We start from the raw sequence: 25,736 nt of genomic DNA on the forward strand, positions 1-25,736 counted from the left end.
TGACATGCATCACACAGCAAAGAGGACAGAAGGAACTACTCTGATATGACCTTCCAACCCAACAGCAGAGTAACCATCCAGCAGTGTGACAGCCAATCAATGGGCCTGATTAATTAACTCCTAATAAGTTAATCTGAGCACTGAGGCAGAGAGAAGGCCTCCTGGTGAAAGCAGCCCTCTGATGCCTTGGAGGCAGAGGAAGGAAATTGATTCCCTGCCTGCCCCATTTATCACAGTGAAACAAAGAGTTTCATTGAATAACAGTGCCGGATGGATGAAATGTCACCGTGTCATTGGATGGAGAGGTGTGTGGGTCTGCGGTCTGCGCTCATGCTGCTGAAGGGTCCTGGAGCACCCCCACCCTGTGTGGATGATGAGGTGATATATGAAAGGAAAGATGTAAAAAATTACACAAGAAAGAAACTTTGAATAACAGTGCAGGAGAGCCTCTTCCCATGAGGCACTCCAGGAACCACCAGCCATACCCTGGACATGGTCAGTAGTCACATGCCCCTCTTCACTCATGTTATTGTTAGATCTGTGGTTTCTGAGTTGGAGGAGAGGGGAATTATTGCAAACAGACTGCTTCATCTGCTCTCTGAGAGGACAGTTTGAAGATCCAGAAGCAGCTCAACTTTCTGAGAAGTTCTGGCAGACAAGATCTGTCAGAGATGCAGAGTCCATTGGAGGTGCTTCAGCAGGGAAACGTGTGTCTTTTTTGCTGCCAACTCCCTGTTACCATTGTCATGTCCTGGAACTCACAGGAGACCCTGCCACCGCCCTGTACATCCCATGAGCCCTTGTTGTCTTTGGTGTGAGAAGAGTGGAGTGACTTTTCTTGTGAATGGGGCCATCCTATGAACTGCAGTACGTCTAGAGGGCCTGGACATGTGTTGATCAGGTTCCCATTCAGCTTTGCAGGCTGACACCCAGGATTCAGGGCTCATGGGAACCTGTGTCATCTTTGCATTGTTCAGTTCTCTCCTTCCAGAGCTGAAAGGAAAGACCACGCATTTCCACTTCACTACCCAAGCAATCTCAAGGGGACACTTCTAGCAATTTCTGACAGCGCAATGGGGACACAGAAGGTGTTGGATCCCCTGAATGCATCCCTGTCTCCTCACTAGCACAGCTCCCCCTCTGCAGCAGACAGAAGCAGGCAGGGATCTCTGTGACCTCTAAGCAGACTGCTCTGCCTTGCAGGATGAAAGTACATTTTTCCCTGCTGTCATTGACCTTTCTTTCTTGATTCCAGTACTTCCCTCTTCTTCTTGCCCTTTCTTCTCCAGCTTTCTGCTTGGCTTCCCTGCATCTCCTTCTGCTTCTCCCCAGGAGCCATCCTACCTGACTGACTCAGGTGCCTCTTCTGTCATCCTCAGACCCCAATGTCCCACACTAGGGACACAACAGACCCCTGGCAGCCTGCTTGCCCTCCCACATCTCTTAATTTAATTTACAGTCCTGGCTTGACCAGGAGAGCTGGGCTCCTCTTTGAGAACCACCATCATTGCTCAGTCCTATCCCTTACCCTGCCAGAGTATGTCAGAGGCTTATCAATGCATTCGATTTAGGTGGATTCAGCAAGCTGCTCTATTTTGGCTGAGTTGTCCAGGTATGCAATCTGTAGCTAATATATGGTTAATCAGCTTCACAGAGCCCTCTTCTGTTCCTAGGAGACACTGACAAAATGCAACTCTATCCTCTCTGTCCCATCACTGTCCTTCCTCCTTCTGCAGAGCCTTCTTCCAGGTCTGCCCTCTGCCAGCTCTCTTCTACTCTATTGCTTGCTCCCACAGCACTTCCTTTGGAGGATCTTTAACATTCCCTTGTGAAGTTCCTCATGGTTGTAGTTCTGGTTTCTTCTGTTCTCCCTCTGCACCTTATCTGCAACCACACACAGAGTGGAGTCGCATTTGCAGCTCTGACTAACTTCCTTTCTTCTTGAGCAGAAGTTTTATGTTGTGTCTTTAATGTCTCCCAATGGATAACCAGGCATCACTCAAGCTGATTATCACCTTCAAATTCATCTTAAAACTTTTCTTCACCATGACACCTGCCTGGCTAGAATAGACTGCCCCAGGAGGTGTCTGTTTCTCCCACTTCTTATACAGAGGAAATTAAAATAGACAGCTCCTCTTCAGAGGGCTGGGGTTCACGGGTATGAATTCCAGTCCCCATATGCACACAGAGTGCCATGACTAATGCACTGTAAATTCATAGTGTGGCACCTTGCATGCCATCTTCCCTGTGCAGATCCTTGACAAAATCTAATGTTTTGTGATTGCAAATGTCAAGTGCAGGCTTTGGAGTAAAGTATAAGGTCTGAAATTGGTCTGGTGAACATGGCAGCGTCTAGGCTATGGATGTGCTTTTACAGAGAGGATTGTTTGATTTAACCATTACAACAGTAATCTTTTAACAATTCACTTCTTCTGTGAGTTGGTGAATGGCTGGTAAATTTGCCAGACCCCTTCAGGCATGTTTTGGTCGTTAACATTCAAAGCATTTAACTATGTGCACTATGTCTCGGGTTGCTAGTTGAATGAACTTTTTTTTTTTATTACATAACTTGCACTTCTTAATCAGTTTTATGTAAATCTGGCATGCCTGGATGCTTGTGGAGAACACCTGTGAAGGACTCATGAAGGTGGGCTCATCAGAAACTTCCTTTCAAAGTGAATAAATATCCAAGCAAGCCCTTACCCATTATTCACTCAGCTTTCCACACTCCATCAGAAGGGAAGGCACAGAAAAGTATTCAACAAGACATCTAAGAGGGCTGGAGATCCCTTGGATCCCTCTCTCCGGGCTGGCAACTGTGCTGCATCGCCATGCGCATTCAGGCACAGAGACCAAAAGTTGCTTCTTCAGTGCTTTTGATTTGTTACTCCATTGTCCTCATGTTTTCATTGTATCTTATTTCAACTTTCAGCAAGACAAAATATCTTCATGACTCACTGTTACCCTCTATTCAGCACCAATGATCATGAACACTGGTCACCTATCCCATTAATAGAAACCATGCCAATGACTTCCATGGTGTCATTTGAGAGAAGGAAGATGCACCAGTCACACATTTACAACCCGGCTGCCCAGTCCATACTGTATTTGTGAGCTTATGGAGTTGGTGTGAGGATGCTGTGTCCCTGGATAAGCCAGTCATTCACTGTGTGCACAGCTGCATAAGGGGAGGTCACACAGTGTGAGCAGATTATGGGGACATGCCATCCAGGCACTGCAATAACTGATATTATATACATAGATAAAAATTGTTCCTTTAGCCCTTAAACAACAGGCTGGAAAACATAAAAATCATTCAGATTCTGGAGAAGCTAATATCTCCATGGATATAATAGGGCTCCAGACACTCTTCCTTCATTAAGGTATCTCAGGGGATAGATTAAGTGTCCACACAGTGTTTTCTGGTCTCTGAGTACCTGGCCTAGAAATAATTTTTGGCCAGTTATCTTCATGTCTCATTAGCATCACATTAATCTAAACATAATGAGTGGTTTGTCTGCAGAGTCTGCACACCATAAACAGACACTTGATGACCAAAACCAGGACCCTTCTGCTTTAACTGCTTCAAATATGGTAGCTTCATTACTTATTTTGCCATTAAACAAAGTGGCAGCACATGTAGATCAAATGAGGCACCATCCAGAAGGCCATCACCACCATTAATGGTTTCAGGGAACATCTGCTCAAAGGGCACTTAACCTTCAGGAGAGGCCATCTCATGCTTCGTGTTGCATACATGCATGCTCACATGCACGCTCACATGCACCAGGCACACAGGCCATGGTGGCTGCTGTGTGACATGCAGGCAGGTTTCCAAATGCTTCCCTGTCTCAGCCCTGCTTACCTGTTCCTGCCACCTCATACACAGGCTGAATCCTCCTGGGTCCTGAGAAGAGCAGCCCAACCTCCCCAAGCCAAGGTGGCACGCTGGGGGCATGAGGCCCACCGAAGGTATCGGTTACTCTATTTGTGCTTGAAGTTTTTAGGGGCTAAATATGTGACTGAGCCATGTGAAGTGTCTGAGATGTGTGTGAGGATCCATCTTGAGAATTTTGATGCAGAAACAAAGATAATTCTGAGGAAGAAGTTCACCTCAGCTAGAAATGTTGTGCAGTGCATAGGGGATGGTTTGATTCAAGTCTTTGGTTCATTAGAAATTTAAGGTATAAATGTAGTATTTCCAGGTACTTCTTGATTTCATAGCCATAGGTGCATGAAGCATTTGCAATTAAACAATAACTTTCTTTCTCTTTCCAGACTTCAGAGGAAAAGTTTGATTAGTTTACAATTTTATGCATATGCCTGCCTCTTTGCTCCTGTACTTCTCCACGGGTCCATACATGTTTGTATACAGAAATAATATATTTAGGGAAAATACAGTTCAAGAAATGAACTTTGTAGTTGGTTTTGAAGAGGGCCAAGCCTGTAGCCATACTTCTCCACTAGGGCAGGGAGATACGCAGCCTGTGGCCAGACTCTCTGATCTCTCTCTCGCTGCATAATCACAGCAGAGGTAGCAACTGTCATCCTCATCCCACTGTGTATTTTAATGTTTGATTTCCTTTTTCTTACAGTGTCCCACAGAGGCAATTAAACGAAGCGGGGAATTAAGCAGGGCTCACAGCATGTCTGCATTTCCATGAGGGCATTGTTAATGATGGTTTCCTGGCTGAGGTCTTTGCTGGGTTTAGGCTCATCACTGCTTTTGTTGGAGACTCCTCCATATGTCCTTGGTAAGGCACAGTCTTATCCCATCCTCCCGATCAGTGGAATCAACACTAACTACTTGTTTTGCCAATTATCAGGCCTAGCATAAAGGACACAGCCAGCATAAGGATGAACCAATAACCAAATTGTATTTGATACAAAAGGGTCAGTACATGGGTGAGCGCTGGGGGTACAAACAAGTCAGATTATACATAATCAACATCAATCCCACTGACCCCAACAACACTGCACCACCAACAATGGGTGGGATAAATGGTGAAATGCAGTCTCCCATAGAAGGGATGGGAGACAACCGAGTCAACAAGCCAAACACATCAGACCAAGGAAGCCACACACTGAATCTCCACACAGCCTGTGTTTACAAAGGCCAGACCCAACTGGAGCCCAGTCCCAGGGAGGCGGGAGGTCCTTCCCCAACAGGGAACTCTGCACAGGCCATCCACCTCACAGACAGACACTGCCCCTGCCTGCAAGTGGTCCCAGCTTTTATCCCTCAGTGGGACACCTGACCTTTGTTTACTTAATGCGGGACACCCAGGGCTCATTTACCCAAAGGCTCTCCCTGCCAGGCCGGCCCACCCTGGAGGGAAGCCTAAAGGTAAACTCACCCCCCCTTTGGGAAGGGCTGTGGGAATCACCCATATGTCAACCTTAATTTGGGGCTTGGGGTTGAAACCCCAGCATTTCACTACTGTTGTTGCGTCACATTTTCTCCAAGATGCTTTGCAAGCCTCAGAGCTGAGGTTATATACAGACCAGTATTATGGAGAGAGGTTGAATGGAAATTTGTGAGTTACTGCAGGGCAGGACTGTGGATTCTGGGTAAGGAGAGCTTGCAGTCTACATGTAAGGGCAAGGTGGGCTGGAATATTTGGCACATATCACCATTACCCAGAATTCAGAAAGTTGTCCAATCTTGCCTGGTTGTCTTTAGCAATGCTGCTGCTTGTTGGGCTCAGGGCTCAAGGCTGGGCAGATCTGCTTCCTTCCTCAGCCCTATCCTGTGGTGGACGACCCCCTCACTGTGCTCCTTTGGGCCTCAAGCACAGCATTTACTTCAAGACAAGCCTTGATGCACAACAGCCACACCAACATTCACAAGTTCCAAGGATCCCCTGACAGCAGCAGTCGTGCAGCATCACCTTCCTTCCCCCAGCCGTGGTGTTTTGTGCTAGTCTAGAATTTCTTATTGTCACCTGATGAGCCTCACCAGCCACACTGATGAGCCCCAATACTCTCAGTCACTTTCACTTGAACCTGTGCTAAATATTCCAATCCACTTTAATCGAGACTAATGGACCTGTAAGTGCAGGTCTGTTAGCAATATGTCACAGTGTTCCTGCCATATGTTTCATATTGTCATCCTGAGGGGCCTCTGCTCGCCCACTTATCACAGCTCTGACTGGACACACTTGGTTGAAACCACCAGCCTCTGCATGGTGTGAGGAGCAGGTAGACAGACAGACAGACATGGGGTTGGTAGTTGTACTCTCAACCAGATTTGAGGCTCTGGAAGGGAGCAAGGCTGGTGCACAGGTAGCAGAGACCTTGCCAAGGTGTCCTGTCTTCCCTTTCTCAGCATGTGCAGAGCAAAGGAAGCCAGTCACCAGGATGGGGGTTCAGGGATTATTTGTTGGTTCTGTGGACTGTACATTCTCAGGATGTTTTTTCTCCACAGAAAAAATATCTAAGCTTCTCCAGAATGCTTCATTCTTACAAAAATCTTCTGGCTCAAATCTGAACGTGCTTGGTCCAGTATTTTTTCCAATGGTAATGTCCACTGATGGGGTAGGGGCTCCTAAATATCAGCCTCCCTCTTCCCACAGCACACACTGGCCTGTTCAGGCTGCCCCTTTCTCCATGCCGGTGAGACAAAGGCCCCACACAGCACAGCCACTGTGCCTGCAGGACAGGTGCATGGTTGAACCTTTGCAATCGTCAGTGCCAGAGAGCAGGCACTTTGCTTCAGAAGCTGAGTATTTCCAAGTGTTGTTTCATGCTCCCAGACTGTCTTTTCCTCTCTCTTCCCCAGCTGTCCTTTCCCTTTTGATTTCTGCAGTTGCTATTTTCTCTACCATAAGTAGACAGTTGTTCCTTGCTCCTATTGATCTCAGCAGCCTTGACTGCTCTTGACTCCAAATTCCTCAGACCACCATATGCCTGGAGCCAGACACAGCCCATGAGACTGCTGCAGCCATATCTGTCTGGACTCTGCCTGATGCAGCTCCAAGGAAACCATCATAACAAGCAAGGACTGGTTTTACTCCTTTCTTATGATACGTCCAGCTCTAGAAGCCTGATGGAGAAGAATCTCAGCTGAGGGACAAAGAGTTGTCTCATGGTACAACAGCATCATTTCCCTGACGTAACCTGGTGTGTGCTGGAGAGGAGCAACCACCCCAAGGGCACATGGGAGCACAGCAAGTGAAGATTTTAGTCTGTTGGCAGGAAAATGAAGATGTCAATGGACAGTCATGGAACTGGTGTTTTTGCATTTTAATTATGTGTTTCTGTTAAAAATTCTGTTGGAAGAAAAAAAAAAAAAAAAGGCAAAAAGAAAATAGTACCATTTGAGTAATAGATCAAAATCTGGACCAGCCCCATGTCTCAATGTGCCCCAAGGGAGAGTTCTTCATTCAAGGCAGGGCTGCAGCCTGCAATAAGAAAATCACAGCTTGGGAAGGAAAGCAGAGGAGGCGATTCGTTCAACAAGTAGTGTGTGCAGTCTGGACCATCAGTCCAGGCTTCCTTCCTCTGCAGCACGTTTGAAGATAGCGGGGCTCTGAAGAGAAAACCATAGCAATAGACCCACCTCACTGCAGAGCTCTTTCACACTTCATTTTGTTCAGGCAAGATGTTCTAGTCCTTGAATGCCACCAGATAGTTCATTCCTCAAAAGATGGTAATTACTGTTGATTGGTTTATTAACTTGCTGCCAAGAATCCATAATTTTCCCAGGAAAAGCAATGCCAGCTAGATGCTTCTTGATCTGAGACCTACAGGGCTTAACTCTTCATGTTCTGCAGTGTGTGAACACTGCTCGGAGCCAGGGCTGGCTCTGTGGCATCACTTGGCAGCAGGTTATACCTGCAAATCATCAGCACCTAAACTTAGGGTGTCAGAGACAACTCTGGTGACTTCCATAAACAGTGTTCAGCTCTGATTTGCTCCTTTTTATTTTCTTCAAATCTTCAAAACATTCCTCAAGGATGTGCACATCCAAAATTGAGTGCTGTGCAAATACTTCTGTTATAGAAGACCCGTGAGTACCTGCATTCAGTGGCTGCATTTCCAGAAGCATCCTTGCCACTGCTTTCCCAGGTTGGCTGCAGCTCCTTGGAGGGAGCGTGGGAGCACAGGCATGACCAGGTCTGGTGTCTGATGACTGGCGGTCCCCAGGCCATAGTATCTGCAGATCTTTCCCTCTACTCCTTCCTCTGATTCAAGGGAACCCCTGGATGCACTGGACCATGAATGAAACAGTCAGGTGCTCTGTCCTGCCTATTTCCTACTCTTCAACAACTATATACCTGCTTCCCATGCCTTCCTTGCCTACTTCCCTCATTCTCAAAGCCAGCGGATACCCCTCTTCTCCTTTTCTATCTCTGCCCACTTTCTTGTAAGTCCCAGCTTTTTTTCTTGAGCCATTCATCCCTTTCATCAGACTTCGTTAGGTCAGAGTGTCACCAGCTCCATGCTCTTCCAGCCCAATTTCTGTGTCTCAGCCCCACCAGCCAGGCTGCTGCTTTACAGGCTCAGAGATGGGGCAAATAGATGGTGAATAGAAGTTCTTGGATTTGCTGGGGGATACAGTGACCAACAGTGCAATATATCCAGAAATGGCTCCTGTCCTGCCTACCCAGCCAGACAAAGCCAGCTGAAAGATTATATTCTTGCTTCATTCAGGACACTTCCAGGGGTTATTCCTAGAGTTCTGAATCTCCATGGTGTCTCCTCTGAGGTATTCAGCAGCCCAGAGTCCCACAGGAGCACCAGTGAGGCAGTGTAGGAGCAAGGTGCACTGGCTGCAGCACCGCCACCCTTCCTGAAGACTGGCATTCCCATTTCCACAGCTTGATTCATTTAATCTCCTCATTTTGGTTGAAGAGGGGAAATCTTGCTTCCAAGTGGGGAAAAGCTGGTTTTTGGAGCATTTGGATGGTGTCAGTTGTTTGCTTCTGCTTAAGTCAACGTCCTTTGGTTTTTCAGTGGGACACCCAAGACGTCAAACTCACCTAACACCTGGCGAAGCTCAGTCAGCACAGGGCTTCCTGGCACGTCAAAGGCTGAGATTTAGTCTTGTGCTGACACATGGTGACCAAGCAGCTGAAGACCGATGTCTTCCATTGCCTGAGTTCTCCCAAAAGCTCATCCCCTGCAGGTGGTAATGCCATGGCTTTAAATCTTTTGCTTTTGCTGATTTTCTCTGGTGGCAGAATGTGACCTCCCCTTGCTCTCTGTACAATACAAATCACCTTTGCCTCCGATTTGATTGTGTGCTGTTTATCCATTCTGGATCATATGCATCTTCATAACCACAACACTGCTGATTAACTTGGTTTCCAGCATGACCCCCACTTCTGCCACGCTTTCTAAGATGCGGTCCCCCACCGCGTAATTGCAACCTGCATTCTTTGTTTCTAGACAGTGACCTTGCATCCAGCTGTATTATACTGCATCTTGTTTGATTGCATTTGTCGCGCCAGGCAAGGCAGATTGATTGTGAACTATTTACTTCAGCTATTCACTCTTCATTATTCACAGTATGAGATTCATCCCATAAATGAGGGAACTGGCTAGAATTGCTCTTTATTTGTTTTGTTCCCTGATCATGTTCTGAGGCTTTTATAAACAGGAGGAGGGAAATTACAGGTATTTCAAAATAGCCACACAAACATATCCTGCATCAATTTGTTATAGTGAAGACGTTTTCTGGATCTGACTCAAAAATTAGACTGGAAAAAAACCTGTGATGTCCCCTTCTCTTTTCTCTCTTTTTTCATAGTTGATGATAATTTCTTATTGAAAACAAACACCTACATCTGAAAAATGTCCAACCACACTAATGCACGTTAGGGTATTTTGGAGATTTTTCTGTTTATGAAGAAAAATATCCCTTTTCAGTGAAACGCGGATCCAGAGTGCTCTGATCCCATTTGGAGGTGTCACTGCCCCTTCCCTTCCATCTGCCAACACAGTGGTAACAACCAAGCCATGTCAGGTCTTCCAGCTCCTTCTGTTTCTGTCATCTACATTAGCTTCACATTTCTTGGCTTGGTCTTACAATACAGGGAATTTCCAAATGTTTTCCCATTCAAGAACAAGATACATCAGGGACTGATTCACATCCAAGAACAAATATGAGGAGGTACATTCAGCCTTCAGCTGGCCAAGGACTGCAAATGATTGGGCTATTTAAGTAATTTCTAGGAAATGATCTGGGAGGGTAGTGTTCAATCAGTAGCAGTCACAAACCCATTACATGGCTGTGCTGGTTGGATTCAGGCAATGGTGCTGCAAACTGCACAAACATGAGGAACAGATATTCTCTCTCCCAAGGAGCTTACAGTCAAATTGACTTAATATTCACTCTGTGAAATTCTACCCAAAAAGCCCTTTCCTTCCTAGAGAAGGCACTTTTCAAAGTGATGTGTCTGAGCGGTTGGGTTTAAATCCCCGACACATTTAGATGACTTTGCAGTCATCAGCCACTACCATTCTTCACTTAAATCATGCTGAGCCCAACCCAGAAATGCCAGAGCAATGGATTGCAAAGTTGGATTTGCACATTCATAGTGCAGAACCCTGGCAGAACTGGAATTTATCTGGACAATGAGAATATCCAATTAGCAGAGTTATTATAACACTAACGTGTTTTGGAAAGGACATTACTAAACCTCCCACAGCACGGCTGAGCCAGTTTCTAGCTGTTGGAAACTGGAGTGGGATTTGCATGGGAAGGAAGAGTCCTAGAGACGCTCTGCAGGATTCCTCTGCCAGACAAGGGGATACTGCTGCCAGACAGCAGACACTGCTCTAAACAGGCTTTCCTCTGGCCTGGCCATCCCCAAGGGACACTCTCAGCCTTAGGTGAAAAGTGTGTCTGCCAGGATGTTGAGCCCACCCTGGCACCAGGTACCCCATTAGAAAGAGCACAAGGCCAGCTGAAGAGCAATGATGCTACCACAGCCCGTCAGGTTGGCACTGGCCAGCCCCTGGGTCGCTGCTATCCCACGTGAAAGATATTTTTAGGCCAGGCTGGAGGCTAAGGGCCTTGAAGCAGCTGGTGTCCTCTTCATGATGAGCCCAGCCATAGGTGTTTTCACCCATGGAGAATCCTGGCAGTCACAGGCTCAGGATGTCCCTGTGCTTTAGGCAATGCTGTCATCTATGCTGCAAGCACCTCATACCACATCCCCAAAAGGATTGTGTGTCAAGTGAATCCCTTCATTCCAGCAGCACTTCTCACACGGAAAGCAGCAAGAGCAGGAACTTCCTTCCTTACCAAGGACTTATCCCTCCTTGGTGCAACACCTGACTGACCCTGAAATGAAACATCAGCAAGGAGGTGCTTGGGATGTCCTGGCCAAGCACTGGGTGTCCAAGGAGGGTGATTTCCCTCTCCATACATCACACCATATTACAGAACACAGAATCATCTCGGTTGGAAAAGCCCTTGAAGCTCCTCCAGTCCAACCATGAACCTCACCCTGACCGTTCCCAATTCCCCCAGATCCCTCAGCACTGGGTCAGCCCGACTCTTCAACCCCCCCAGGGATGGGGACTCCCCCCCTGCCCTGGGCAGCCCATTCCAATGCCCAACAGCCCCTTCTGCAAAGAAATACTTCCTAAGAGCCAGTCTACTGATTGGGGTCACAACAAAGTCAATCTCATGCAGGACATCTGACAAGAGGTGTAAGAGGGCCAAGTCTTGTTTCCTGCACCATGTGGTGTAGCACTGTGCCCTAGCACTGCCACCTGGAAGAAAGGCTTCCTGGGGCTTTGATGCCTTGGGGCTCCCCAATGGCTGCATCAATACTCAGTCAACTGGCCTTGCCTCGTACTCTTCCTGTATCAGCCTGTGTCCCTAAATGCCGATAGGAGCGTGGTTTTTTAGGCATGCCTAACACAGGTGTCAGAGATGGACTTTTTTTGTGTCATATTCTCTGCAGCACTGCAAACAACAGCCATGCTTAGCAAATAGATTAACACTACTGTTTACTCATGAAACATTTATGATAAATTTCGGTTCTGTTAAAAAGAAGACAAACAGTAAACTAAACATGAATAACAACTTAGATTAAGTGTTAGAGGAGTCTTTCCTTCTACAAATGCACAGAATTCAAACCATCAGGAAAGAGCAGTACATCTATTTATCTGCTGATTTAGCACAAACTCTGGGAGCTCCACAGACATCTTCCTGCATGTTAAGAGGAGTGACTGCTTGAAGTGGCTCTGGTGATCAGGGTGATCTCTATGACCTTCATGGCCTCCTGGCAATATTGCAAGAAATGATTGGTGACAGAAAGGTCTTTTCATGATTGTGTTGGACTGGTTGTTAATACAGAGATTGATGTCAGTGCATACTTTTTCCCAGCAGCTTCAGAGGGTAGTTGCAGCTTCACTAGTTTAACATACATTTTCTAAATAAGCTGAGAACTCCTGCTTTCCACCCATGGTGCCTGCAGCAGTGTTGACTGACAATTTGGACAGCGAAGGATGGACTTACAGGGAAACAGCTTTCTTCCCTAAGTATTTTGGGTCATGTCAAACGCACTTGCAAACCCATTTCATCATGCCCTGGGACTCACCACATGGACACTTTTGGGGTCAGAACTGAAAGTTTGTGGGGACAAACCACTTCAGATTAAAGGAAAACGTTTCATTTGCAGATGAAAAAAATATTTTGTGTAGCCAAATGCCAAACATTTCCTTTCCCTCCAGGTTCTTACTGAGACATCCATTACACCACAGCAGAGAGAAGGGCCATGTAGCCCAGTACAGCTTCTGTCCTCTGCAGCTGTGGGTGAGGAAGATTTCTCCTCCAGCCAAAGGAATGTGACTTCTCTTCCCAGGAGAGGGTCCAAGCCATCCTGTCTTTGAAATACTGGATCTCAGAGCCTGGGAAAGAGAAGTAGTTCTCAATATATTTGTATTTCTGCAGCATCTCCCTCTTACCAGAGGATCTGCTTTACACACTTGTTCTTTCCCCATTATGGGTCTCAACACTCAGACACTGAAAGCAACATTTGAATGTGCTCCTCCAAGGCTGGAAAACCCCCAGCACTCCTGTGACACAGTTTTGGATGGGGCACTGGTCATTTTGGAAACGGCTGCAGCTTCTCCAATCAGAAATGCCCATGATCCCTGTTGGTTCTCAAGGCAGGAAATTCATGGCTGTTAGGAGAATAAGCCCTGTGTCCCCTCTGTGTCTGGCTAATGAAGCTTTTGCCTGGGCACTCAGACAAGTGGGAATAGCAATCTTAAGAATATCCTGAGTAGTGTTACAGATGAGCACTGAGGCATGCACAGGGAAGATCAAAGTGAAGATGATGATGCTGGCAGGAGCACTTCCTGCCTCCTATGAGACCTTCAGTACTACTCGAAGCTCCTGCAGCAAACAGCAGAAGTTTGGGTGCTCTGCTTCTGAGAGGAAGAGCTGCAGAAACGTTCATCAGGCTTTGGGCAGAGCTTTTATGAAAGCTTTTTATTCGGTGTAAGGCATTTGTGTAACTTATAAACTTTTATTGAACCTTTGTCAATAAAACTCTTAATGAACATCAAATAGTGAAAATAATAAAAATCTTAATTCAAGACAGCAATACCAGCTTTACAGTGAAACATAAACCCCAACAAAAAGCCGTGTACATTTTATAGGATAACAGCATGGATAGGTACATGTCTTTAAAAGTACTGAATGCCCATATGGTCATGCTGCTCTGCTCCCAGGAGGGTAGATGCTGGGTTTCTAGCTGCTGATCTTTTTCTGGAGTTTAAGTGAGGATGGGAGAAGTCATTGCTTGTATGTGCAGGCTTGATGCTGCTGCTGTGAGGTGGGGAGAGAGATGCCAGGGGCTGCAAATCTGGGTGTACTGAGTGCACGAGGGGTTAACAGCTTGGGGAGTCTACTCTAAAGTGTCTTGCAGTCTCCATGGATTGTGAAATGTCTCACTTTGGAAGATATAACTCATTAAACCCTGAGGTAGCTGAAAACTGAGGGCATTGTTCTCGCTGTGGAACAAAGCTCTTTTTGTACTGTACTGTTCCTTTTCCTATTTGCCTGCATTAAAGATGTTTGGTTTTTTAACCCCTGTGGCATCATCAGCTTCAGCAGGAGGAAGTACAGAGGAATGAGAAGCCAGGAGGGAGGGAATAATTTTTGATATGTCATAGACATTATAAGTATGGGGTCATCCTCAACCTTGGGCTGTATGTAGCATTTTGGTGAGGAAAGGAAAGCCAACAGAGAAGGCAAGGAAACAAAAAGAGAGGCATAAAAGGGAGCTGGAAGATGTCAGAATGGCTAACGGACAGAAAGTACTAATAGTTTATAAAAATAACAGCCTGGAGCTCAATTTCTCTGCAGAGATCCCATTTGGAACACAGAAAATTGAAAAAAAAGGCAATAAAACTGAGATCAGAAACCCTCTGAGTTCACATCCACCCAATATCACATCAGCCACAGGGTATTGGGCTCAAACGCTTGCCAAGGCAGTCATTTGTGTGTGGCACGTACTCCTAACCGGGACAGCCCCCTTCCCAACGCGGCAATCTGGGCATCTGCCAGGGCACTGGCAGCAGCTGTTTCTTTAGACTCTGCCATAGGGAAGAGACTCCAAGAGTCTGGGGATGTTCCCTCCCTGATGATGTGCAGGTAAGACTCTCAGTCCTTTAGTCATTTCACATGGACCACAAGACACCAGGGTTCCTACCGAATGTGGCCTGTGATAGCAAGGACAAGAACTGGAGCACTTCTGACAGGTTTTTGCTGTTCATTGTTGCATTAAGATCCTGCTGGAGTTTGCTTCCTTTGCTGAAACAGCAGAATTTGTCCCATGTGGGAATAGTTTTCTCACATTTGCTTCAATTTATGGTCAAGTACCTTGAGATTCTCCAGGCTACTCTGAAGTAAGACCTTGACCAACTTCTGCCCTAGATTTCAAGGGAAACCATGGACTCAGCAGACAGATGCACACAAAGTAGCAACTGTGGTACTGAGAAAGAAGCATTACCCAGTAGTGTCGTTGCAAAGGATATGCATACAAGAGTGCCAGCTGTCTAAGGTGAAGGTGTTCACTAACATGATCCCAGAGCAGTGAACAGGAGGCATGCTAAGAAAAGAACTGGCTCATCTGAAAACCCAGCAGTGGTTAGGATCATTTATGGGGCAACAGGGTTCAGAGAAATAACTAATATAAACAATATCCCAGGTGACCTTCCAATATGTTCTTTCAACTGTCAGAGTAATAACCCACTTTTCAAGAAGAGATTGCTTAATGTTCGGGAAAGGAGGATGTTGTCCTCAAAACATTTTCAGTCAAAGAAGGAAAGACCTGTCCCCAGTGAGGTCAAACACATTCGTCTTCTTGAATCTCTTCATCAACTTGCTAGACAACATTCAGTGCACTTGTGCAGTCCCAGAAACCTCTGATAGTAGAGAGGCTCTTTGTCATTGTTCCTAAGAGCTGGATTACTTCAGATTCTGGAAGATGTTCCTCAGCCAAAACTCAACAAAACCCCCACTTGCTGTCTGGACTTCTCTCTGAATTTCACTTCCTTGCAAATCTTCTGCTGAGGAGAAATCCATTTTTGCTGTTAGTTCTCAACAGCTCCTATCAACAAGATGCTTTCAGCCCAGCCTCAGAGAAGCTGTTGCCAAGTGCCCCAACATCCTAGACACTTTGTCTCTGATACAAAGGGAAGTGCAGTTATGTTGACATGTTTTCATTAATATTGTCTGCACTGATTATTTACAGGTTTTAACCTTTTCTTCTTATCTTTTTAGTTTTCTATCCATTAACTCTTCAAGGTCTTGCTCATTGTTGCTGTTCTCTAAGAGACATTTTGTGCCAAGCCACCTTCCCCCAGTAACAGTAGTTTTGCAATTCTTGTTAGCTCATCTCCACAAACATAACGAAACAGTAATAGTCAATGGAACCCAAATTACCTAATTAAAGTGAACACAGAACCCTAGCCCAGCTCCTCCCAGGCCTATCTGAGCAGAGCCATCAGCCTCACGGTCCAGGTGGGACACCCACTGGACGAGTCAATGGGAGCAGCTCTCACAGGCTGAGAAGGCTCACTGCCCGAGGGCGTGGGACGTGTTATGTGATGCCAGGAAGGGCATCTGGGGATTGCACAAGACATTTTGGGATGTTTAGAGGAGGAATAAAAGGCAGGGAATGGAGGGAATGCATGAGTCCTCAGTGCCTGTGTCTGTGCATGAGGGGGTCTGAGCAACTGGAGCGAGGCTGTGCGTCTCAGGAGCTCATATGTGCAGGTGCCAGAAACTGGGGAGACCCAGGATGCAGGGGCAGCTACTAGGCAGACTAAGCCCAGCTACTGAAGGGATCCATATTGAACATATGCACATATGTAAATTTTCCACTAACGGACTTTCATCCTGATCAGACTCACTAGGCCTGGGCCTGGGAACAAGGAGCTGCAGCTGCTTCACCTCTGTTGGGTTACTGGATCTGGAAACTCCTAACAAATCTAATCTCATTTCTACATGCTTGCTGTTCTTTGCTATTTCTCCCAGTACAGGATGCATGTACTCCATTACTGTTCTTCCTAGCTTTCTCAGTTCATCTCTGCTTTCTCTCCCTGTGTTGTGAATTTAGATTAAATGTTCGGAGAAGTCCAGTCTCCAAGTTTGTGCTGACATAACTATGCCTGTTATGTTTAGGTTGTGATGTGATGCTAACAGAGAAGAGAGATTCCAATATACCACTTCCACGTGGGATAAGCCAGTATGTCTTCACAGCCAGGGGCCTGCAGCATTTTCACTGCTATACCGCCATACAGAACCACTGTATGTGGCCAAGAGTTTGAGGACGATGAGTGCCTTGCAAGGTTTCCCAGTTCTCTATCACGTCTTTTGCACTAGTTATACCTGAAAGCTGAGAGCACTGTGAAGATACCTAGTAAACTGCGTGGATGCAAGAAGAGAGGCTCTGCACTCACAGCCTCTTTCCTTACTAGTAGATAAAAAAGGACCCAGGCTTAGCACAGTCCCACATCTGTCCACACGATTCCACAATTTACATGGATCTTGGCACAGCATTGGCCTGGTACAACTAGCACACATTCAGAAAACTGCAAGACTAGATACTGCACATAGCACAAGACAGGGAATGCTCCCAGAGAGTTTGGGCACAGCCATCCTGCACAGGAGGAAAGCCTGTTTAGCCCCATGCACATGAGCCATGCTGTGTCATTTGATCTCCAGTCCAAAGAGCAGTGCCTGGTCTGTTTTATTTACTGGCATAGGCAGGAACCTCCAAGAACCTTCACCCATCCTTTTTGCCCTACAGTACTACAAGTTATTTCAGGCCATGTTCCTGAGCTGGTTTATGATAATAAAGACTCATTGTTTTAGTTTATAGTCAGTGAAAATATTCACACACACATACTGCACCCCCTCTCATCTGTAAAGACTTGTTTTAGTTACTTGCTGCCTGTCTAAAATTTTGTCAGTTATTTCCTTTACCTTCTCCAAAATCCATTCACTTGGACATTTCTTCCATGCACTTTCCTAGGATCTCCAAACCTGCTTTTTCCAATGAATCACTTTGTAGTTCCTGTCATTTCTTTGTTGTCTGGACTTAACTGCATTTCCCCATTACAGAAAAAGCTGCAAGAACAACAGTTGCTTCAGCTTGCTGAAGCCATTTTTAACTTCATCAGTCTCTCAGTTGGTCAAGGATCCATTTCCCTCACAGTTTTGTTCTCTTCCTTTGTGCAAACACTTCATGTGTCCACTCTACAATCCTCTAGCAAAGTTTTCTGATTTTATTGTTACCAGAGGTCATTCTCAGTTACAGCCCATAAGTCTCAGCTAAGGGCCTCCAATCTGATTGCCTTCTCTGGTTTTCGTGTTCAGAGGAACTTTCTACCATTTCCATCGGACACCTTGCTTTTTCTTTTTTTGCTATGCCATTTTCAACCCAGTTTACGGTCTGCTAAGCTTGGTACAGCCCCAAGGGCATCCTTGGACTTGTACCAAGTGTAATTGAGCTTAACATACCATACACATCCCTCTCTTTTCTGACAACATGTGTCTCTCATTACACTGTGCTCAAATCCTTGCCTTTTGGATTTCCCGTGACCCCTTCATCTGATGATTCCATTCCTCACTAAGCTTTAATACAAGCAGCTGAGCTAATATCACTGGGCTAGAACGGAGATTTCCTGCTATCCCAAGCCCATCGCCCCTCCAAAGGAAGGATCAGTAGCTTTTAAGGGGCTCCTCCTTGAGGTGAGTTCTCCAGATGGTGATATTTTCATCCGCATACCAGAGGGAACTCTGAAGATGCAATTCTGGCTGTTTTTTGTTATGGCTTGTTCTCTGAAAATATGTAAAACAGCACCAATCTGCTGCATTAATCCTTGGCATTAGAGATGAGGCACTAACAGATGGATACGAAGTGGACAAGACTTGAAATCTCGTCAGAGAATATCCTTCTCATTGTCCCAGGTTTCAGTGATGTCTGCAGTAAACCAAAGTGGTTCATTTTGTATAAGCAAGCTTTTAAGATTTCTTAGCTATGCAAATAGTTTGTCTACCCTTTTTGTTTCTCACACTTGATTAATTTGTCTACCAAATATAACCACAAAGAACTGGACCACAGCCTTCCTTTGTAGTTGGTAGAGGAAAATAAATGTGCTTCTCATTCTAAAAGAGATTTTTAACATCAAGTGAAACACACCCTGCCAGAACTCCAGGTGACCAGCTCATTTGCAAACATCTACATTGTAAGAGTCTAAAGTTAAGTGAGATAAATCCCACCTGACATCTCTCACACTCAGCTATGTCCACTGCCCGTGGGAGGTGCCAGAGAGAGGACATTTCCACCACACCTCTGTCCTGTCCCCTGCCACAGTCCCTGGTGTAGAAGGTTTTTGTGTTTGAGGATTATTTCCATTCTCTGTTCTCTGCTTTTGGTAGAGGAGAACCTCCTACTGAACAGACTTAGAATTCAACCTGATATAGTTATTCAGGTTATTCAGCCATTTCTACAGTGGGGTTGTGGCCTACAGTCTGTCTTCCATCACCTCCCAGCCCTCACCACCAGTTATGTACTCTGTATTTTATTGGCATTAGTTGCTTGCTCTGTGATGGCACATGACAGGTGACCAGGGTTAAATACATAATTAGTGCTCCTTAATCAAACACTAAGCTGTCCTGGTTCTCTCAATCTGGTCACATGCTTAAACCAAAACCCTGAAATCTAACAGTCCTTCCCTTATTCCACAGGAATTCAGGGGGAAAGTGCAGCTTTGCTGCATGCTGAGCCAGCTCCAGTGATTTGAGAGGGCCACTCACAAGGAGGTTCCCAGATACAGGTTTTGCTCCCCTTGTTCACCGACGTAAAGGCAGGGGGATCCCATCCTCACCCTCACTGCCATCACTCATCTGGACTCGAGAAGTTAATTCAGTTGTGTCTGCAGTCTTCCAGCACAGCACTGGAGTGAGTGGCAGCCCCTGTCCCACCCCTGGTGTTACAGCCTCAGGCTTCACACACAGCACATGCTGAGGGGCATCTTGGAGATCAGGTGTGCTGCTGACAAGCACAACCCCAGGCAGCAATGAGAGCAAATATTGGTGATGGTGCTGGATGTCTGCTCTGCTCTTCTACCCTCACTGTAAATAATCACTTTGCTGGAGCAGAGGTTACAGAGAGCTCCGAGTCCTGCTTTCACAAAGCATCTCCCTAATCAAAAGCTACTGACCTCTGCTCAGGGTTGCCAGGAAAGGAAAAATCCAGGATTCCCATTAGCACTCGAGCCAGTGTCCCAGATCAGAGAAACAAGAGAGGCAAGGACCAGTGGCACCTTGCTCTACAGCCTCCCACTGACATGCTTTGTAGCTTTATTGCATGGCAACCCTATGTGCAACTGTCTGTAGGCTCTTCCAGGTTTCATTCATGAAGAATCTCTGTCACACACCCCAGATCTCACAACAGAGAACTGAACTTGATTCAAGGTGGCTGTCCACTCTGAAAATATCTGGCTGTTTAAATGGTTGGTTCTCAGTTAATGCTGCCAGTTCAGGAGGGAGGAGGCATTGCATAGGCACACTCTTACTCATTATCATAGGGTCTGCTATCCCTCCTAGCATCTACAATGCTAGGTATCATCTCAGTTATGCCAAGCATCAACTCAGCTGGTGGCAGAAATGACAGAGCCCTGTGAAAACTACATTGGCAAGACACACGGATTGTCTATCCGCAGGAGAAGCATCCATCCAGGGTTGCACCTGTTGCTCCTTGCACACTGTGCATGCTAACATCAGTGACACCACTTGAACCTGCACCAGTTCTTGCCTTAGTACAGCAGCAGTGAAGACTGTAAGATGCTTATCAAAGAGCTCCCAGTTTGTACCTGGGCAGGTGCCACTCCCAGGAGATCTAGCTGATCTGCTCAAATATGTTAAGATGGCTCAACCTTGACAGTTTTCTGATGGCATCCTGGCTGAAGGGTGAGGCAGGATGGAGAATCAGGGCATGGCTGCAACACTTCTTGTTGGGAGAATTGCACAGCAAAGTTGTACAGTACAAGACAGAGAGCACTCTGCAGGCAGGAGAAACCTGCAACCTTTGCTTAGGAGGACAAGCTGTGTTTCACAGACACATTAGCCCAGCCATGTAGGAATGCCAGACATCAAGCAAGTGCTTTTAGTCAGGATAATAAACCCATTGGTTGCTTATGTAATTTGCTCTTGTCCTAGTACTCATTAATAGTCTTGCTTTAAAGCAATTGTTAGCAGTCTGACTTCTCATTGTGCCAAGCATTTTGCTCATTTTTCTGGTAAAACTGCTGGGTGCCTGAGATCACCACCATGTTTCGTAACCCAGGGGTTTTCATCAGAGGTGGGCTGACACCCTTTCCCCTTCCTAGGATGTTGGCTTTATGGACATGTATCATGGTGACCTGGGTGTGTTGAAGATGCCTGGACCCTGCCATAACCTGGTGCTGCAGTAACATCATTACAAACGAGAGGACTACCTGTATTGCTTATGCTTGCAATTTTTTGATGATACTTGTTGTATGTGAGGGACCCCAATGTCCTGAGAGTATGAGCAAAGTCTACATCATGCTGCTTGTGAGATGTGAACTGGGGGCTCCAGGTTTTCCAGACAGGTACACTCTAGCTGCAGGTTGTCTTCTAGAAGGTCTTCCAGCATGGAAGTCTAGATGTTCCAAGGATCCCTGCTCTGCACTCTACCAGGTGCGCCAGGGGTGCTCCAGAGAGATCCCATCAGGGACAGCCAGGAAGTCTGGCTTAATGAGCACAGGCAAGAGCAGTCTTCCAGGCAGTGCAGCCAGCATCCTGTGAGGAAAAAGAAAGGGGTCTGTTCAGGTCCATATCACATGCTTTCAAAAGGTTCATGAAAAAATTACGAGGGTCTATAGGAAAGATCAGCTTATAATTTTTAAGTGCTGGAAAACTAAAACTAGAGCAGCTCAGACCACTGAGCTCATCAGATAAAAGGTGAAGGTGCTTCTGAAAGCAAAGGGCTCTTCAATTTGGAAGACACACACATATAAGACCCCATGGGGTCTTAAATCAGATCAGGTTAACTGAAATATGACACATTTTTTGTTAGAGAGAATAATTAGCTCTTGGACTATCAGGCCAGAGTGTATTCAGGACTCTCCAATGTTTTCAGTCTCTACAAATCTCCTTCTAAAAGCCCTGTGGCTGCTTACCTTGTGCCCAGGTTTTATACAGAATCAGAGGGCAGGAAAATCTGTGTGACAAGGGACTTCAGAGCAGATAAGCACCATGCTCAGCACCAGTGCAGGGGCCAATAGCACCATAACCACGGTGCCCACACCCTGCAGTGAGCTGCCCATCAGCTGTATGGAAGAGGACAGTACACGACTGTCCACTGCTCTGTGCTGCAGAGACACACGAGGTCCCCTTCTCATGTGAAGTAAAATGGAACATGAAGGGACAGCTGGGACGTCAAAACTGTAATGAAAACTATTGACACAAATGCCATGCCCACACTTGTATTCACATTCAGGTAGCTTGGGGGTTGCTGTAGGCCTGCAGTGAAAAGGTAATGCAGAAGAGAAATCAAGTGAGGCCTTCAGGAGACACATGCATCCTGGAGCAATCCAGCTCAGCACTGGATTGCATGTTCTCTGCAACACAGTGGGTTGATGGGAAGGACAAGTCTGGGCATTGTTCTTTTGTCTTTTTGGTTTTTTCCCCCCTAGTTTCCAGACTGGATTTAATGACAAGACTGTCAGAGCTATGTTTTTTTCCAGAAATGAAAATATCAATCTGATGGAAATAAAGAAAAGCAATAATGGGCCAAATGGATGTTTAGGTCAGTGTGAGTCACAGTGGGCTGGCAGTGTGGGATCCAGCCTGACAGCCTGCCTGCAATCACCCAGGTCAACACAAGACCAGAGCAGCCAAGAGCTCAGGAAATGCTGGAGAGGCTGACAGCTGAACAGAAACAGCCTGCAGAGCATGGGGGCCTGTCCCTTGTTTTCATCCATTACCCAAGCCGGAATCCATAACCAGACTTCCTCCCTGTGTGCGTCCCGATGGGGATCATGCTGAACCACACTTAAGCTTTACATATAGTGGGAACAGATAAAAGCAGCATTTATATCAGCACCTGTGCTGCAGTCTCAACAAATGCAGCTTCCAGTCCATGCATTTGCAGATTTATGGAACCAAAATCACAGACACAAGAGCTCTGGTGGTCCTAGGTCCACCTTGGCTTTTACCCCAAGAACGATATCGCAGTTGTGTTTCCTGAAAGGAGTAAACATCTTTACTGAAAAAGATTTGAGTGCTCCTTGATTTTGCAGGCATGTAATTTATGGAATGACCCCTTGAATGGAAACATTTCATATTGGGTCCAACATATTCATTCATTTTCCATCCAAATTAAGTCTACCAATGCTGGAGATGACCTAAGGTTTAGAGGGGACACAAGGTTGATTATTAGGATAACAGTGAGCTCTAATTGCAAAATAGCTAAACCGTGGACTGGTGTATATCAGGACAAGCATGGCCAGAAGCCTGAGGGATGCTATCATCACCTCAGAACTCAGATCCTCAGTTCTAGAGGAATTTGAGAAACCTTAGAAAGTCCAGCAGAGGCTACCTTCATGGTCAGAGGCACACATCTTGTGGAGAGAGGTTGAAGGAGACAGGCTGGTCCAGCCCAGTGAAAAGGTGGATCAATGGAGATATAGGAGCTGCCTGCAACTGCTGGAATGGAAGTCATAAAGATCAGAAAACCAGACTCTTCTCAGCAGTAACAGCCAAGGGCAATAGGGCCTGGGAAGTTCAAATTCCACATCAGGAAAAAAGTTTGCACTGGGAGAGTGGTGCAGCCTGGAACAGGTCACAGAGATGTGGGAAATTGGCATCCTTGGATTTTTTCCATGTTTGGCTGCTGAAAACCACAGCTGGTTTGACATAGTGCCGGTGACAGTCTTGCTATGAACAGGTTGTTGGACCAAAGAGGTGCCTCACAACCAACGTCTCTCAGATTCCATCAGTTTCCAGCTCTAGTTCAAGAACAGGATTTCATCTTCTAAGATCCTAATCTACATGCTGAGTCGCAGTTTGCTGCACTGAAATTATGTCACAGTTTCTTCACATTCAGTCTTTTGGGCCATTTCAGGACACAGAAGCTGCCTCCAAAGGAGTGAAGGGTTCTGCTCTGTAAATGTCTCTTGTTTTCGTAAAGTAGCTAGGCAGGAGTGTGCTAGAAACATCACTAGGGTCTGAGAGCATGAGCTGGATAGCATGTGGAGATGAGAACAAAATTTGAATTGGTTCGCTGAGAGCTGGTTTCTCACCATTTACATTGTTGCAAGTCAGAAATTAACCTGGTGAACTTCACACTGGTTTTACCAAGGTGAGCAAAATGCCACCTTCTATTGTATCTTAAGCTACTGAAAAACAACACCTATCTCCTGTGTCCCTATTATGGCAGACCAGCTGAAAGATTCACAGCTATTAAAAGTTCCTGGCCAAGCAGGTTTTGAATTCAAATTTGGCCCAGGAGAAATATCTACTTGTGTCCAGGGACACAAAGCAGCTGAATGATTTCAGAGCATTCCCATGCCAAGCCTGAACTGAGTGAGCCCAAGTCAGGAGAACCCAGCTGAAGACTCCAGGAAGTCCCTTTTTAAGGTAAAAAAAGGTTCTAAGTATTTATGTTCCTATTTTAAAGGACTTCTGTCTCTGGCTTCATTTCTGACCTGTCCAGCTCATCTACAACTCACCCAAAGAACATATCAACTTGTAACAGGCATTGATGTGCAAGTGGACAGCAGTTACCCAGGTCTCCTGTTGTTACCTCCTACTTTTTTATTAAGCTGTATTTTGGCATGAAACAAAATTTCTAATGCTTCCTTGGTATCCATGTTTCTTTGAAGCTGGCACAAAATGTCTCCAGTCTTTCTCTTGAATCTCACAATCTTAAATGACCTTTGCATATGCTTTTAAGCATGGTTTTTTATATCACTTTAGGGATCCCAATCTTGGTGCCTTCCAAGGAAGTTCTTTAATGTACTGAAGTACCCCTGTTAAGCACATAATATAAATAAAACTGTGCTGTACTGATACCCGGAATTATGGCACAAGGAACTAGCTGCTCCTCCGCTCATCCCCCATTCAGGAAAGATCAACCTGTATTTCCTTTGAGACTGCAGACGCCTGATGTCTGTGAGACTGACAGAGACAGGGCCATGAGATCATCAGTGCTAGTTCACTGCCATCAGAGGCATCATGTCCTATTAGCATAGTATGTCTCACCTTAATTGTACCTACCACCAGTTCCTATACCAAGCTGAAACATAGCAAAAAAGGATGTGGAAGAAGAGGAGAGTGTCATAAGAGTTAATTATCCTGGCAGGAAATCTGTTCCCAGATGGCCACTGACAAGAGGTGAAATTATCAAAACAAAAGGGATAGAAGGGAGTGGGGATCAGAGGAGCCCAAGATGAAGCTCAGGTTTTGCCTGCTCCCCCCTGAGAATTGCACACCCTCTCACTGGAAGGCTGTCTCAAGCTGAGCCCCCCCAGCATCCAGGGACCCCTCAGAGTGTGCCTACAGGATTGACAACTCCCCAGATCTCTCTCCCTTGCTCACAGTGGAAAATGTTTCCCTTTTACTTTTAAAAGCAAATGATACTGATGCAGAGGAAAGGGAAGAATAATAAGAGCCATTATGGCTGCATCGCGAGCTCTTTATGGCTTAAAAATAAAAAATTGCACAGTAAATGGGAGCGAGGACACGTGAGTGCAGAGCATGTAGAGTGGCAGCACAATCACACTGGAATAGAAACAGCACTCCCAACACGCACCAGGCTGGTGAGGAGCAGAAAGGGCACAAGAAAAGGCTCCAGAAATACCTTCAAAGTAAGAAGATGACAAAGGGAAGCCTAGCCTTATGGGACCAGGATAGCAAATAACAGATGACACAGATGAGGCTGAAGCATTCAGTGTATTCTTCAACATTCAGAATAAAAAAATAATTGCAACAAGCTGTGTAAGGCAATGCATTTTACAAAGAGATTAGACAAGCCAGGTGCAAGAAAGGATGAGTTAAAGATGATTGAACCAGAACAGAGGTACTCAGATACACAGCACCTGGAGATATCCCTCTGGAGTACTTAAGGATTCAGCTGAAGCTGCCTCTGAACAGTTTGCTATACTTCTAGAGAGCCATAAGGGTATGGGAAGGTGAGAAGGGGCTGAGGCAGAAGTATAATATCTATTTT

The sequence above is a fragment of the Athene noctua genome, chromosome 17 (assembly GCF_965140245.1).
Source record: "Athene noctua chromosome 17, bAthNoc1.hap1.1, whole genome shotgun sequence".
NCBI lineage: Eukaryota > Metazoa > Chordata > Aves > Strigiformes > Strigidae > Athene > Athene noctua.